The sequence below is a fragment of the Pecten maximus genome, unplaced genomic scaffold, assembly GCF_902652985.1.
Source record: "Pecten maximus unplaced genomic scaffold, xPecMax1.1, whole genome shotgun sequence".
NCBI lineage: Eukaryota > Metazoa > Mollusca > Bivalvia > Pectinida > Pectinidae > Pecten > Pecten maximus.
This window is the reverse complement of record NW_022979807.1, coordinates 1,587-16,882: the sequence shown is the minus strand read 5'-3', so window position 1 is coordinate 16,882 and position 15,296 is coordinate 1,587. Positions and strand designations below refer to the sequence as shown.

General features: G+C 38.4%; 1 long non-coding RNA gene across 1 annotated transcript; it reads left to right on the top strand.

Annotated features, from left to right (window-relative positions):
• The first annotated feature begins 219 nt into the window (after positions 1–219).
• On the top strand, positions 220–8,333 carry LOC117319215. The gene is made up of 3 exons (XR_004530623.1): positions 220–326; positions 5,377–5,745; positions 7,195–8,333. It is a non-coding gene; the product is annotated as an uncharacterized LOC117319215 (long non-coding RNA).
• Positions 8,334–15,296: the final 6,963 nt, after the last annotated feature.

Sequence of the window (15,296 nt, the reverse complement as noted above, 5' to 3'; positions counted from 1 at the left end):
CAATACTTTATCGGTTATAAAGGTCTGGGTTACTAGCGACCCCCATAATACTTTATCGGTTATAAAGGCCTGGGTTACTAGCGACCCCACAATACAGTATCGGTTATAAAGGCCTGGGTTACTAGCGACCCCACAGTACTTTATAGGTTATAAAGGCCTGGGTTACTAGCGACCCCACAATACTTTATCGGTTATAAAGGCCTGGGTTACTAGCGACCCCTACAATACTTTATCGGTTATAAAGTCCTGGGTTAATAACGACCTATATCTATTCACGCTACAGAAGAGGCTACGACGGGTCCACAACTTGGCTAACACAACACTAGGTAATTGTTTAATTTTGTCAGTTTCGTTGCTATAATGTTTTGTTATATGACTGTAACATTTTCCATTTTCTTACAAAACTTTAATACACTGTATTTGTTCTTTTGTAATGTTTGAAGATCGGAGTCTTTGCATGGTTTTATATTTTTTAATAGTTTTAAATCACTTCCCTGTTCGGGTAAATTCAATTGTTTGTAGAATTGGTTCTGTTTTTCAGTATTGTATTCTTATACACGCAGTCCATTGACTTCTTTATTTCACAGTCAGCAATAGTAAAAATATTTAGTTTTCGAGGGATGTTTAGGAAATGGTAGTTGTTATTGATAAAAACGAAAGCAAAAAAATGAAGTAAAAAGGTGGAAATCCCAGTAAGTTCATGTCAAATTTAAGGGTTATTTCGTTGATCACATGCACTTCTTCTCATTGGAGCTTCAAAGAGTTTTATAATCAAGATACATTTTGTCGCTACAATAAAGAAAGGGTCTGTCTCTTACACTGTTTGTCATTGGATCTTTATACTCGGGACAAATGCTGACCTAGTTTGTTTTTGATCATCAGCCCGACCAACACAATGCCAGATATGACGTCCCTCAAGTGTCCTTTTGAGAGCGCCATTTATAAATTTATATTTTTAACTTCTTCTTGATAACTAAGAAGCAAAAGATCACGATATTAGACAAGAAGCAGATTGTAAATCTAGTTAACGACATCTTCTCACCAGCCCCAGTGTAATGATGTTAGGTATACATACATATACACCATGCTGGGATAATCGACTACCACCTGTCAAAATGAATGATCTTGATCTTATTTAAAGATCACATGTATCAAATGGGTTAAAATGCAAGAATTTTTGTTATAATTAAGTAATTTACTACTTATCTTGAAAATGTCGTATTTATGTATATCAACACCTCGTAACAATCAAACACCAGGGACGTACATCTATGCGTGTCCCTGAAAACACGTGTTTGGAACTATATTTTGGGCTGCTTTCTGCGTCGCAGTTCATGTACGAAGTTCTAGTAGGGACATTTATATTGAAGGTAATTTTCATTTTCTTCTTCAGATCTCGAAGGTTTAATTGCAATTGTCGCAGTTTCTTGGTGTTTTTGCAGGTGACATTTGTGAATTCCATGTTGAGACTCATATAATTAATGATATATATATAAAGATAAGTTTTATTCCGATTCAGGTCTACATAAAGTCCTGTATACCAGACTAGATAGATAGTAAATCAATATATCAGCTACTTTATCCGGTTACATGTATATTGTTCTCTTTGTTCTGATTGTAGCTTTATATGTTTTTAAATTTTTGATTTTTCCATATTGTAAATTATTGCTGACATTACACGTTCTGGCAGTTCATTCCTAATTGTTACTGTTCTGATCGATTTTTTTTTTTATTCTGAGCACGGTAGCTGTTCATTTAAGAAATGTTGTCTACAGATGTGGCTATCGGATGCATCTTTTCAGAGTGATATGGCAGTAAAACTTTCCTTATCATAAACCTGACTTATTATCTTGTATAGTTCAATCATATCTCCTCTGATTCCCCTAAAGGCCAGCGTTTGTAGCTTTAGTTTCTCCAGCCTCTCATTGTAGGTTAGGTTCTTCATTCCTGGTAGACACTTTGTCGCTCTCATTTGAACACCCTCTATTTTATCCAATTGTTTTTGTAGGTATGATGCCCACATAAAACTAGCATAGTCAAGCTGTGGTCTTATTAAACACTTAAAAACTAGAATGAAGGACTTTACGTCCAAAAACGGAAATGTCCTCCTTAGAAGTGCAAATTTAGAGTTTCCGTTTTAAACTTTTTCGATATAATTATTTCCGGAAATGCGAGTTCTGAGTATATAATTGTACCGATGTCTTTTTCTTGGTTGGACCTCTCAACACTTTTCCCGTTAACTTTTAACTGCAATTCTGTGTTCATACTCTTTCCTTTGTTTTTTATTTATTTTTCTTACTTTCTTTCTTGCCTTATATTGATTTCTTCTTTCCATGTCTTTGCTTCTTGGAGGGTTTCTAAACAATGAGTGCTTCTTTGTAATGGCGCCCACCGTGACTTGGTCGGCTGGAAAGTTCTGCCTGTTATTACTACCAACATTTTGTCCGCTCATGAACATGCAGAAAAAGAAAATTGTCTGGCAGATTTTGTATAGATTTATATTCCTGATTTTCGGTGCTCTCCTCTCTTTTATTTCACCACAAGTAGTTAATTACAGGGTGGTAAACATCTCTGTATTACGGACTTTCTTTTTTCCTCTGTAAATCCTATAATGTCTGGGTTCGTAGTATTGACCCTGATGTTAAGCTCCGGTAGTTAATTCTTTAACTGATCTGCGTTTCTGTACATAAATTTCGGATTATAAAAAGAAATTTGATCTTTGTTTTTAGATTCCGTTTCGATTGCATTAACTTATCTGCTTTTTGACAGTAGGGTATTATTTTCTGTTTTCTTTATCACGGGTTTCCGCTTTTGTCGCTAATGAGAAGACGTAATTCCTGCAGCTTTTGTTATATTAGAGTGTAAGCGCGTCTGAACATGATACTAAACGTCCCTATGCCTTTGTCGTAGGATTCTAAAGAGCTGGTCTTTTCTTCTCTTTTATTGTGCGCCAATCCCGCCGTAGACCTTGGACAACGTGTCGCCATTCCCCCATTTTTGCTGTGTTCAGCCTCGTTTACTTTTTCTTTAAGTGGCTTTCTCTCCTGTTTAATCAAGTAATGAGCGACACTAACGCTTTTAATAGCTTCGTCTGTTTCGTATACGAGGTTTTTTAAGTCGCTCATGAATGCAATTTTTGCCTGTAAATCTTAAAATATGAATATTAACTGGTCGTGATTTGGTACTTCCGGTTACCTCCTGTGGTATAATACCGGGCCTTACCAATTTTACCACGTTCCCCTAGCCAGTCTCCATATCATATAGACGTTCCACAAATGAACTATCTTCCTATTTCCTAGTTTAAGAATTTTCAGATGTAAATTCCTTGATGTTAAATACTATTATATTATTCTCTCGTGCTTTTCGCTGGTCAACTTCGTCCAGAACTTCCTTGGGTTTGGTGACTAATTCTTGAGATAATTCCAGTACTTTTGCTGTTCCTGAATTAGAAGGTGGTGTGATTACATCAGCTTAGATCGTTTGCTAGTCTAACCTCAAGGTCTTTTCTAGCAGCCAGATGGTCTAGCAGTGTGTTAACCATGTCGATCCAATATACTCTGTAGAACTTGTTATCACAGAAACTGCAGGCTCTTCATCATCTTCTGTTTACCTCCAATTTTACTTTACATCTAAGCTTTCTGATATGCGTGATGACTTAAATTTCTCTATTGCTAGCTTTCCATTTCTAGATAGTAATATCTCAGCATCCACTGGGCCCACCATCGTTGTTTCGTTATTATTTCGGTATTTCATCATAATGTCGGTATTTCGTTATTATGTTGATATTTCGTTATAATGTCAGTATTTCGTTATTATATCAGTACAGGATTTTTACATCATATATATGACATTTTAAAATCTTAGATGGCATGTCACTATTTTATTGATTAGAATACTGTGCGTGTGTAACAGAGCGCATGATTAATTATATTTAAATCACTGTCTCCGCTAGGGATCGAACCCAGGACCTCTGGCTTACAAGTCTTACTCTCAACCAATCGAGCTATAGAGAAGAACTCTCTAGCCGAGCGGTATATTGCGGCTAGTATTTACCAGGGTTACATACTTCCCCTCCAGGAAAGAACTCGTCCTCGAGTTTACAGGAGTAACAGTGATGCTTGTGGAGCAATCCTGATTATTTTTCCCAGGTCCCTACATGGGCCAATGTAACAGAGCGCATGATTAAGTTTATATCACTGCCTCAGCTAGGGATTGAACCCTGGACCTCTGGTACTCAGAGGCTTCTAATTACTGGTGGAAATTGAGTTATTGTTCGATTTTGACGACGTTTGGTATGTAGGTACATCATTGGACACCGGTCCCTCTCGTAGCCTCACTTTCACATTTAAACAAAATGGCCGCCAATCCTTGGCCTCCGATTGGTCCAAATTTAGTTATTGTTCGATTTTGATGAAATTTGATATGTAAGAACACATTGGACACAAGTCCCTCTTGTAGCCTCAATTTCACATTTTAACAAAATGGCCGCCAATTCTTTGCCTCTGATTGGTCCGGATTTAGATATCGTCCGATTTTGATGAAATTTAATATGTAGGTACATAATTGGACACAGTTCCTCTCGTTGCCTCACTTTCACATTTAAACAAAATGGCCGCCAATTCCTCGCCTCTGATTGGTCCAGATTCCGATATCATCTGATTTTAATGAAATTTGGTATATAGGTACATCATTGAACTCCGGTCGCTCTCGTAGCCTCACTTTCACATTTAAACAAAATGGCCGCCAATTCCCGGCCTCTGATTAGTCGAAATGTAGATAATGTTCAGTTTTAATTCGCTTTGATATATGAGGGTATTAGGGGACTGCAAATTCAATTTCATGAGTTTTGTTGCCTTTACGAACAACACATTCTTTGTATTGGTCGAAAATTAGATATTGAGCGATTTTGACAAAACGTGCTCACACAAAGTTATCGCCCCTTACTACACTTCATTCCATCTGTGACATCCTTCAGGTGTCACCCTCTAGTTATATCAGTATTTCGTTATAATGTCAGTATTTCATTATTATGTTGATATTTCGTTATAATGTCAGTATTTCGTTATTATGTTGATATTTCGTTATAATGTCAGTATTTCGTTATTATATCAGTATTTCATTACTATGTCGGTATTTCGTTATCATTCAGTATTTCATTACTATGTCGGTATTTCGTTATCATTCAGTATTTCATTACTATGTCGGTATTTCGTTATCATTCAGTATTTCGTTATTATGTCAATAAGGAGATGATAACATACTATCTAGATTTCAGATAAGGTGATTGTTTCAGATGTTAAGCCATGCCATCCAAGCTTATCAGCGACTTGTAACTTGTTACTGGCAATACATGTTTGTCTTTACTTTATTTTGTAGATTCTGGCAATGGAGAAATTCACAGACATGACCAAGATAAAAAACATCCATGCTGACATGGTGATAGAGCTGTCCACGTGGATCAGTCCAGGATTAGGAGAAAAATGGAGGACCTTCCGGACGCTTTTGGAACCACACTTGGGACATGCTGTATTGTATGATAAGGAGGGGGAAAGCATGGCACAATATCTGTGGTTGTCTTAAGGCCGAAGGAAAAATTGATTATGGTGAATATGACCTGTTACGAGAGATTGTCATCAAAATCCATGTTGACGCAGCTGCTGTTATTGACAAAGCTCAGACAGAAATGGATCAACTTTCACTGTCACAACGGTAACTAGCTGTACCAGTGTCTCCTCACCAGTACCAGTAAGTAACCAGGACTGTCACCCAAGGTAACTGACTGTTATAGTGTGTCCTTACCAGTACCAGTAAGTAACCAGAACTGTCACCTATGGTAACTGACTGTTATAGTGTGTCCTTACCAGTACCAGTAAGTAACCAGAACTGTCACCCATGGTAACTGACTGTTATAGTGTGTCCTTACCAGTACCAGTAAGTAACCAGACCTGTCACCCAAGGTAACTGACTGTTATAGTGTGTCCTTACCAGTACCAGTAAGTAACCAGAACTGTCACCCAAAGTAACCGACTGTTATAGTGTGTCCTTACCAGTACCAGTAAGTAACCAGAACTGTCACCCAAAGTAACCGACTGTTATAGTGTGTCCTTACCAGTACCGGTAAGTAACCAGGACTGTCACCCAAGGTAACTGACTGTTATAGTGTGTCCTTACCAGTACCAGTAAGTAACCAGACCTGTCACCCAAGGTAACTGACTGTTATAGTGTGTCCTTACCAGTACCAGTCAGTAACCAGGACTGTCACCCAAGGTAACCGACTGTTATAGTGTGTCCTTACCAGTACCAGTAAGTAACCAGGACTGTCACCCAGGGTAACTGACTGTTATAGTGTGTCCTTACCAGTACCAGTAAGTAACCAGGACTGTCACCCAGGGTAACTGACTGTTATAGTGTGTCCTTACCAGTACCAGTCAGTAACCAGGACTGTCACCCAAGGTAACCGACTGTTATAGTGTGTCCTTACCAGTACCAGTAAGTAACCAGAACTGTCACCCAAGGTAACTGACTGTTATACTGTGTCCTTACCAGTACCAGTAAGTAACCAGAACTGTCACCCAAGGTAACTGACTGTTATAGTGTGTCCTTACCAGTACCAGTAAGTAACCAGGACTGTCACCCAAGGTAACTGACTGTTATAGTGTGTCCTTACCAGTACCAGTAAGTAACCAGAACTGTCACCCAAGGTAACTGACTGTTATACTGTGTCCTTACCAGTACCGGTACGTAACCAGAACTGTCACCTATCGTAACTGACTGTTATACTGTGTCCTTACCAGTACCAGTAAGTAACCAGGACTGTCACCCAAGGTAACCGACTGTTATAGTGTGTCCTTACCAGTACCAGTAAGTAACCAGGACTGTCACCCATGGTAACTGACTGTTATAACGTGTCCTTACCAGTTCCAATAAGTAACCAGGACTGTCACCCAAAGGTAACTGTTTGTCATAGTGTCTTCACCATTAGAGGTACGTAACCAGGACTGTCACCTAAGGTGACACCTGAGGTCACCTGACTGGTGAAGAAGTAATCAGGATGTTAGCATGATATGATCAACACATCATGAGAGTCTATGTTGGTAATATATTGACAGACATTATTGCTGTTATCGTATGTATAATCAATTTAATATACAGTTTATAAGTTGTTATATATATGTACTTTTATATTTGTTCTAGTGAAATCGACAGCTCTAATATCTAATTGTAATATGACTGACCGCCTTAGCAAGATAACTTCCTGGAAACAAACCATTCCCAACCGCAGCACCCCAGAAATCAAAACAACAGTTACATCTGAGATGAAAGTTCAGCCAAAGACACAATAATAGCATGCAGCTCTCCAGGAAAAATGACGTCAGAAGTTCCTAAATAGGCGATTTATAATCATCAACAAACATACGATCAGGGCAAGGGCAAACGTTTTAGTGAAAAAGATCCAGGATCCTAAGGATGTTTTTGGAAGATGAAATCCAAGTGTGTTAATGCTAATGAATAACTTGCATTCCAATGAACTGACGAAATCTGCCGTTGTGATTTTTCTGCTATTACGTATTTTTTGTAAAGATAATAAACCAAAATCAATCTATTATGTAAAATGTGGAATATTCTAAGACTGTTAAATATTTCAATGATAAGTTTTGCGTTTATACCTTACTTAAAATACATTCCTCTTTGTATCAATATTGTACAGTTTCAATATCTGTTGAGTATGCGTAATCAACCAAAAATGACATTGCCTAAATGTAGGACAGTTGTGTCTTAAGCATACTGTTTTATACTGTTTTTATACTGTTTTCGTACAATTTTCTGACTGCTTTCATGCATTTACACAATTGTATAAATCATACTACTAACAGGAGTGTGAAGTATGTTCTAGTAAAGCTTGGTCTCCTTTGAATAATGTCGTCCACAAAAAAGTTGTTTTCTTCGCGTATTACAGTTCATGTACAGTTTTAGAACTAACATTCAGCATTGAAATGGATTAAGTTAAAATAGTGTGATTGATTAACTGATTAAGAAATTGACTATAGTAAATCTTTGGGAGTTTATATGAGAGAGAATGAAAAGAAAGAAATTACAAAATTAAATTGTGAAAAAGACAGATTTACCCACTACATATAATTCATACTTTTTCAGTAAAGCTATAAATATGCGACATTAATTCTTTGCTTACTTAGTCCTGTCATGAAGCTATTTTTACCGTTGTTTAGCATAATTAGGAGCACATTCAAAATATGACTTTTAGCTGTCAAGTAAGATATCTGAAGCCATTTTTTTGTAAATATCTATGTTTTGGTAATAAATTGTCGATTGCAGTTCAATGCCTTTGTTTTTACGCTAACATATTACCAATCAAACTTGGCTGGTCGAGCGGAGTGTCATCACAAAATTGGCTGGTCGAGCGGAGTGTCATCACAAACTTGGCTGGTCGGGAAGAGTGTCCTCACAAAATTGGCTGACAGGGCTGAGTCTAATCAACACAGATAGTTGGTCGGGAAGAGTGTCATCACAAACTTGGCTGGTCAGGCGGAGAATAATTACAAACTTAGCTGGTCGGGCGGAGAATAATTACAAACTTAGCTGGTCGGGTGGAGAATAATTACAAACTTCGCTGGTCGGGCGGAGAATAATTACAAACATGGCTGGTCGGGCGGAGTGTCATCACAAACCTGGCTGGTCGGGCGGAGAAAAATTACAAACTTAGCTGGTCGGGCGGAGTGTCATCACAAAATTGGCTGACAGGGCTGAGTCTAATCAACACAGATAGATGGTCGGGCGGAGAATAATTACAAACTTGGCTGGTCGGGCGGAGTGCCATCACAAACTTAGCTGGTCGGGCGGAGAATAATTACAAACTTGGCTGGTCGGGTGGAGAATAATTACAAACTTGGCTGGTCGGGTGGAGAATAATTACAAACTTGGCTGGTCGGGTGGAGAATAATTACAAACTTGGGTGGTGAGGTGGAGAATAATTACAAACTTAGCTGGTCCCGTGGAGAATAATTACAAACTTGGCTGGTCGGACGGAGAATAATTACAAACTTGGCTGGTCGGATGGAGAATAATTACAAACATGGCTGGTCGGGTGGAGAATAATTACAAACTTGGCTGGTCGGGTGAAGAATAATTACAAACTTGGCTGGTCGGATGGAGAATAATTACAAACATGGCTGGTCGGGTGGAGAATAATTACAAACTTGGCTGGTCGGGTGGAGAATAATTACAAACTTGGCTGGTCGGGTGGAGAATAATTACAAACTTGGCTGGTCGGGCGGAAAATAATTACAAACTTGGCTGGTCGTGTGGAGAATAATTACAAACTTGGCTGGTCGGGTGGAGAATAATTACAAACTTGGCTGGTCGGGTGGAGAATAATTACAAACTTAGCTGGTCGGGTGGAGAATAATTACAAACTTGGCTGGTCGGGCGGAGAATAATTATAAACTTGGCTGGTCGGGTGGAGAATACTAACAAACTTGGCTGGTTGGATGGAGAATAATTACAAACTTGGCTGGTCGGACGGAGAATAATTACAAACTTAACTGGTCGGGCGGAGAATAATTATAAACTTGGCTGGTGGGGTGAAGAATAATTACAAAACTTGGCTGGTCGGGCGGAGAATAATTACAAACTTGGCTGGTCGGGCGGAAAATAATTACAAACTTGGCTGGTCGTGTGGAGAATAATTACAAACTTGGCTGGTCGGATGGAGAATAATTACAAACTTGGCTGGTCGGACGGAGAATAATTACAAACTTGGCTGGTCGTGTGGAAAATAATTACAAACTTGGCTGGTCGTGTGGAGAATAATTACAAACTTGGCTGGTCGGGTGGAGAATAATTACAAACTTAGCTGGTCGGGTGGAGAATAATTACAAACTTAGCTGGTCGGGTGGAGAATAATTACAAACTTAACTGGTCGGGTGGAGAATGATTACAAACTTACCTAGTCTGACGGAATGTCATAACAAACTTTGCTGGTCGGGCGGAGAATAATTACAAACTTGGCTCGTCGGGCGCAGAATAATTAAAAACCTGGCTGGTCGGGCGGATAATAATTACAAACTTGGCTGGTCGGGCGGAGAATAATTACAAACTTGGCTGGTCGGGCGGAGTGTAATCACAAACTTAGCTGGTCGGATGGAGAATAATTACAAACTTAGCTGGTCGGGCGGAGAATAATTACAAACTTAGCTGGTCGGGCGGAGAATAATTACAAACTTGGCTGGTCGGGCGGAGTGTAATCACAAACTTAGCTGGTCGGGCAGAGTGTAATCACAAACTTGGCCAAAAAAGCTCTTTAAACCCCTGACATACTTTACTAGTGGGATGACACCTAAAGGGGTGTGACAGAAAGTGTAGTGAGGGGCAATAACCCTGTTTTGGCACGGTTTTTATCAAAACCGATCAATATCTAAATTTTGACCAATAAAAAGACTCTGTGTTGTTCTCATGGCGAAGAAACCCATAAAGTTTAATTTGCAGTCCCCTAATACACCTACATACTAAATAAAATCCAAATCGAACAATATCTAAATTTTGACCTAGCAGAGGCCAGGAATCGGCGGCCATTTTGTGTAAATGTGAAAGTGAGGTTACAAAAGTAACCAGTGTCCCATGGTGTACCTACAACAACAAGAGATCCCAGAGGGATCTTGGCGCCCACCATTGAATGATCTTGATAGGTTCCATGTCAGATTGATCTTTTCTCTACTTTTCCCTTCCTCTAAGTCTTACTTCGTGTAAATTCAGAAACAGCACTCTTGTACTTTTCGAACAAGGGTAAACTATATATAAAAACAAATAATTTAGCGATAATGGCTGTCTGTTGGCCATTTTGTTCTTCAGTACTTTCTGAGGATTAGCGATAACAAGAATTGTTTACGGGCGGACGGACGGACGAGGGACGGACGGACGGAGGGACGGACGGACGGAGGGACTGACGGACCACGGACCACGGACCACGGACGCAGGGCGATTTGAATAATCCACCATCTGGGCTAATAAATGTACAATCAAATTTCATAAAAATCGGACAATATCCTAAATTGGACCAATCAGGGGACTGGAAATGGCCGCCATTTTGTTAAATGCGAATGTGAGGTTACGAGAGTGACTGATGTCCCATTTTGTACCTACAAAATTGTACATGTCTAAATTTGGACCAATTAGATGGTCAGTAAATGGCCGCAGTTTTGTTAAAGAGTTAAAGTGAGGTGACGAGAGTAAACAGTGTCATTTTCAAATTTCATCACAACCCCACAATATCTAGATTTTGACCAATCTGGGGCCAGTTAACGACGGCCATTTTCATTCTATGTGAATGTCAGGTTACTAGAGTAACAGTTGTCAATAGATGTACATGTACTTTCATACCAATTTTTATCAAAGTCAGACAGTATCTAAATTTGGACCAATCATAGGCCAGGAAATGGCGACCACTTTGTTAAAATCTGAAAATGAGGTTACGAGAGGTACAGTGTCCCATGATGTACCTACATATCCAATGTCGTAGAATCTAACAAAATCGTAATTTGGACCAATCATGATCAGGGGCCAATAAATGGCGGCCATTTAAAAAAAATGTTAAAGTAAGGCTACGAGGTCTCGTACAATTACATGTAATTATTTCACTATATAGTATTACCACCGATTACCAATCTCCTCAATCGCTCATTTGAAGTTCCATTGTTGTGAAATTTATATTAAATTAAAGTTTGAAGATTTCCTTACAAGAAAAATTATGTTATTGGATAGGTTTGATAGCTTATAAGACCTCGCCCGTACTTGGAAGACAGTAACCCTGATATTTACAATGGACAGGGGAACCTCCCACTGGGGAATTCCCGCCTTTTTACACCTAGAATCCTACATCTTTCTATTTATATAAGGGGTGTATATTTTTGATTTTTACAATAGCAAGCAAGACTCTACTCCTTATTCTCGTGTATAGAAAGTACCCATTGCATTTTGTTCAGCAACTTGGTTCAAATGAAACACCAGCTGATTGGCTGAATTAGTTGTGTGAGACCTAACAAGAGTAACTGGTGTCCCGTGATGTTCCTACGAGTGTAAGACAAAAGCCCCTTTTTTTATAAATTTTGCTGGTATACATATATAAATCTGTACTTTTGAAAAACAGAAAATGTATATATATTGCTTTTTTTCTTTCTGAAAATTGGAGAATAATAATGTGGAAAATGAAGGTCCTTGGTTCAAACATAGACATCTCACTGTTGATACACATTATGCCATTAATGATTTATTTCTTTCCTGGAGAATACAACATCAATGAGAAACCTACCAAACACCTGTGTGATTCAGTTTATTGTTAATGTCACAGTTCAAGTAGTTGTTGTTGGAACCGGTTGTTTACATTGCCGAAGCTACTGATGACTGAAGTCACATGTATATGTAGCATTTAAAAAAAAAAAAAAAATAGATATCATTTTTTTATGAAGGGGCTTTTGTCCACTTTTTGATTAGTATGAAGGGGCTTTTTGTCCTAGGGGCTAATGTTCGTGGGGCTAATGTCCGTACCTCGTTCCTACATACCTTTCATTGCAATCATTCTACAATTTGACAATTACATACAGATGTATATAACGACAGAACAGACAAATATATTGTCGAATTTTCGAGGCAATCTACCTCTCTGTCAAGACACAGGTAAATTACAAGCGCTCACATACATTGTATAGACATAGAACATGGAACAGTTATAGAAACATAGTGGATATAAATAAGAATAAGTATCGTTATCGTGTTGCGACCAAAATAGGATTTTTCGACCACCATTCTGTTTGTTTTTTAATGCTTAACTTATGCATTTCTACATAGATACATTTATATCATCTAGATATTTATTCAATTTCGTTAAAACAACCTAATTTTTGTCAGTAATATGGGATTTGCTACCCGATATTGTCACTGCTACCCGCTGTTTGGGCCGAGATTTGCGGGACGAAATGAACCTACCGCGTAGAAAAACAAAACAAAAACATTCACTACATAGCAGGCGCTGCCATCGCATCGATTCATCTCACGATGTTACTTTGTTAAACCTTTTAGTTATATTATTTATTTATTATTTACTTTTACCATCTGTACACCACCTAAGATGTTCTCTTATAAATCATAATAGGCTCTAGGCGAATTAATCATCGGCCGAGAGGATCGTTTTCACAGCATCACGATATTTTTGTTTTACTAAAGCAAAAGATTATAAAGCAATATCAACCTATCACATCTGCAGCTACATAGTCTGATTCATACCTCGAGCTCTGTTTGCCCCAAAATTATAAAATATAAGATACCAAACAATATATTTGGCCGTAAAATCTTGGCATACCACTTGATGAAAGGGGCAGCCATTTATTATTAATAATGATACTTCATATATTTTAGAATTAAAGCATAATTTTAGCAAAGGTGATCGAGAACTACGCCTTTAAAACTACGATAGTGAAAACTAACCCCTCTACTTATGGATCATCAAGCACTTCAGGAAAACAACTTAAAAAGGAAACCTGCGCCCTGTAGTGTGGAAAAATGACTAGAAGGGAAGCACCGGGACTCCGCTTACAAATATTATACAAATAAATCAAACTTATATCGGACAACAAAATATAAATAACTAAGTAAGAATGAAATTAACAATATTAATATGCTCAAGAAGAGCTCAAAGAATAGTTTGAAAATCAAGATCCACACATAAAAGGGGGAATGCAGGGGTCGTTGGAGGGATGTCCCTTTGAAAATAATTCTAAAACTGAATTCTTCTAAATCAAAGCAAAATTGATTTCACCTATTTCGAAACTTTCCAAGATGACGTCATAAATACAGTGATTATTATATAGTGGGGATAACCTTGGTGTTGCAGGGGCAGGGCTGAGCCCTTGACCAATCAAAAGCTATGAATTTAGCATGGATGTCACTTAGGCCCCACAATGGCATAATGACACTTGACCAATGGGGAGACAAAAAATAGCATATTATAATACATTGATACGAACCAATTTATATGTAAAGCTGTATTGTACAACAATATGTCTTTAGACCATTGTTTATGTTTCTGTAACTGTTCCATGTTCTATGTATATATATGATCGTATGTAATTTACCTGTGAGATGGGGCCGCGGTGACCGAGTGGTTAAGGTGTCCCGACACTTTATCACTAGCCCTCCACCTCTGGGTTGCGAGTTCGAAACCTACGTAGGGCAGTTGCCAGGTACTGACTGTAGGCCGGTGGTTTTTCTCCGGGTACTCCGGCTTTCCTCCACCTTCAAAACCTGGCACGTCCTTAAATGACCCTGGCTGTTAAAAGGACGTTAAACAAAAACAAACCTGTGTCTCGATAAAGGGGCAGATTGCCTCGAAAATTCGACAATTTGCTTGTCTGTACTGCCGTTATTTCACCCAATTTATCACATAACTCGTTAATACACACAATTTAACACGGAACTCGTAATTACACCCAATTTAACACGGAACATGTAATTACACCAAATTTAAAACGGAACACGAAATTACACCCAATTTATCACATAACTCGTTAATACACACAATTTAACACTACTTGGCTTGTTTTTACATTTCTGTGATTGTTGAAGTCAACCTGATAAGGATTTTTTGAACTTTTTGATAGCATATTGATGTATAACTTTATAACGTGATGATAGTTTTAAAGTGTACGCATTTTTTGGAATACCATCTCGGAAATCGGACGCGATTTTTATTTTTTCCTGGTTATGATTTAACTATCTTCCAAATAAGGCTCCAACCAACCCTGACAAAGACTCACACAAGAGCGTGTGTTACTCAACAGGAAAACCGGACTTTCACTTCAAGCACTGATAGTACTCATTGTCAAGATCTCAAGCTTTTTCATTCACGCAGGACACGACACACAAAGTGGGGAACAAGAGGTCATTATGTCAAAACAACGTACATGCATGTACCTACGTAGTTATAAGCAATGTTATCTCATTATAAATATAACTATAAGTACAATACAAGATGTGAAATACAAATGAATCCCTCCAGGGACTCTCTATCGGATGTCCACTTGATTTCGATGTCGTCAATGAATCTAAACCAGCTGAGTGGTTTCGATGGGGCTGCTATTAGTAGCCTTGACTCGAGATGGCCCATAAACACATTCGCGTAGGATGGTGCCATTTTGGTGCCAATTAATAGAAAACAATCGTTATGATTATGTGGGAAAAAATAAAACATTCGGGCGTAGGAGGCATTGGCAAATTTAATAATGGGTTTT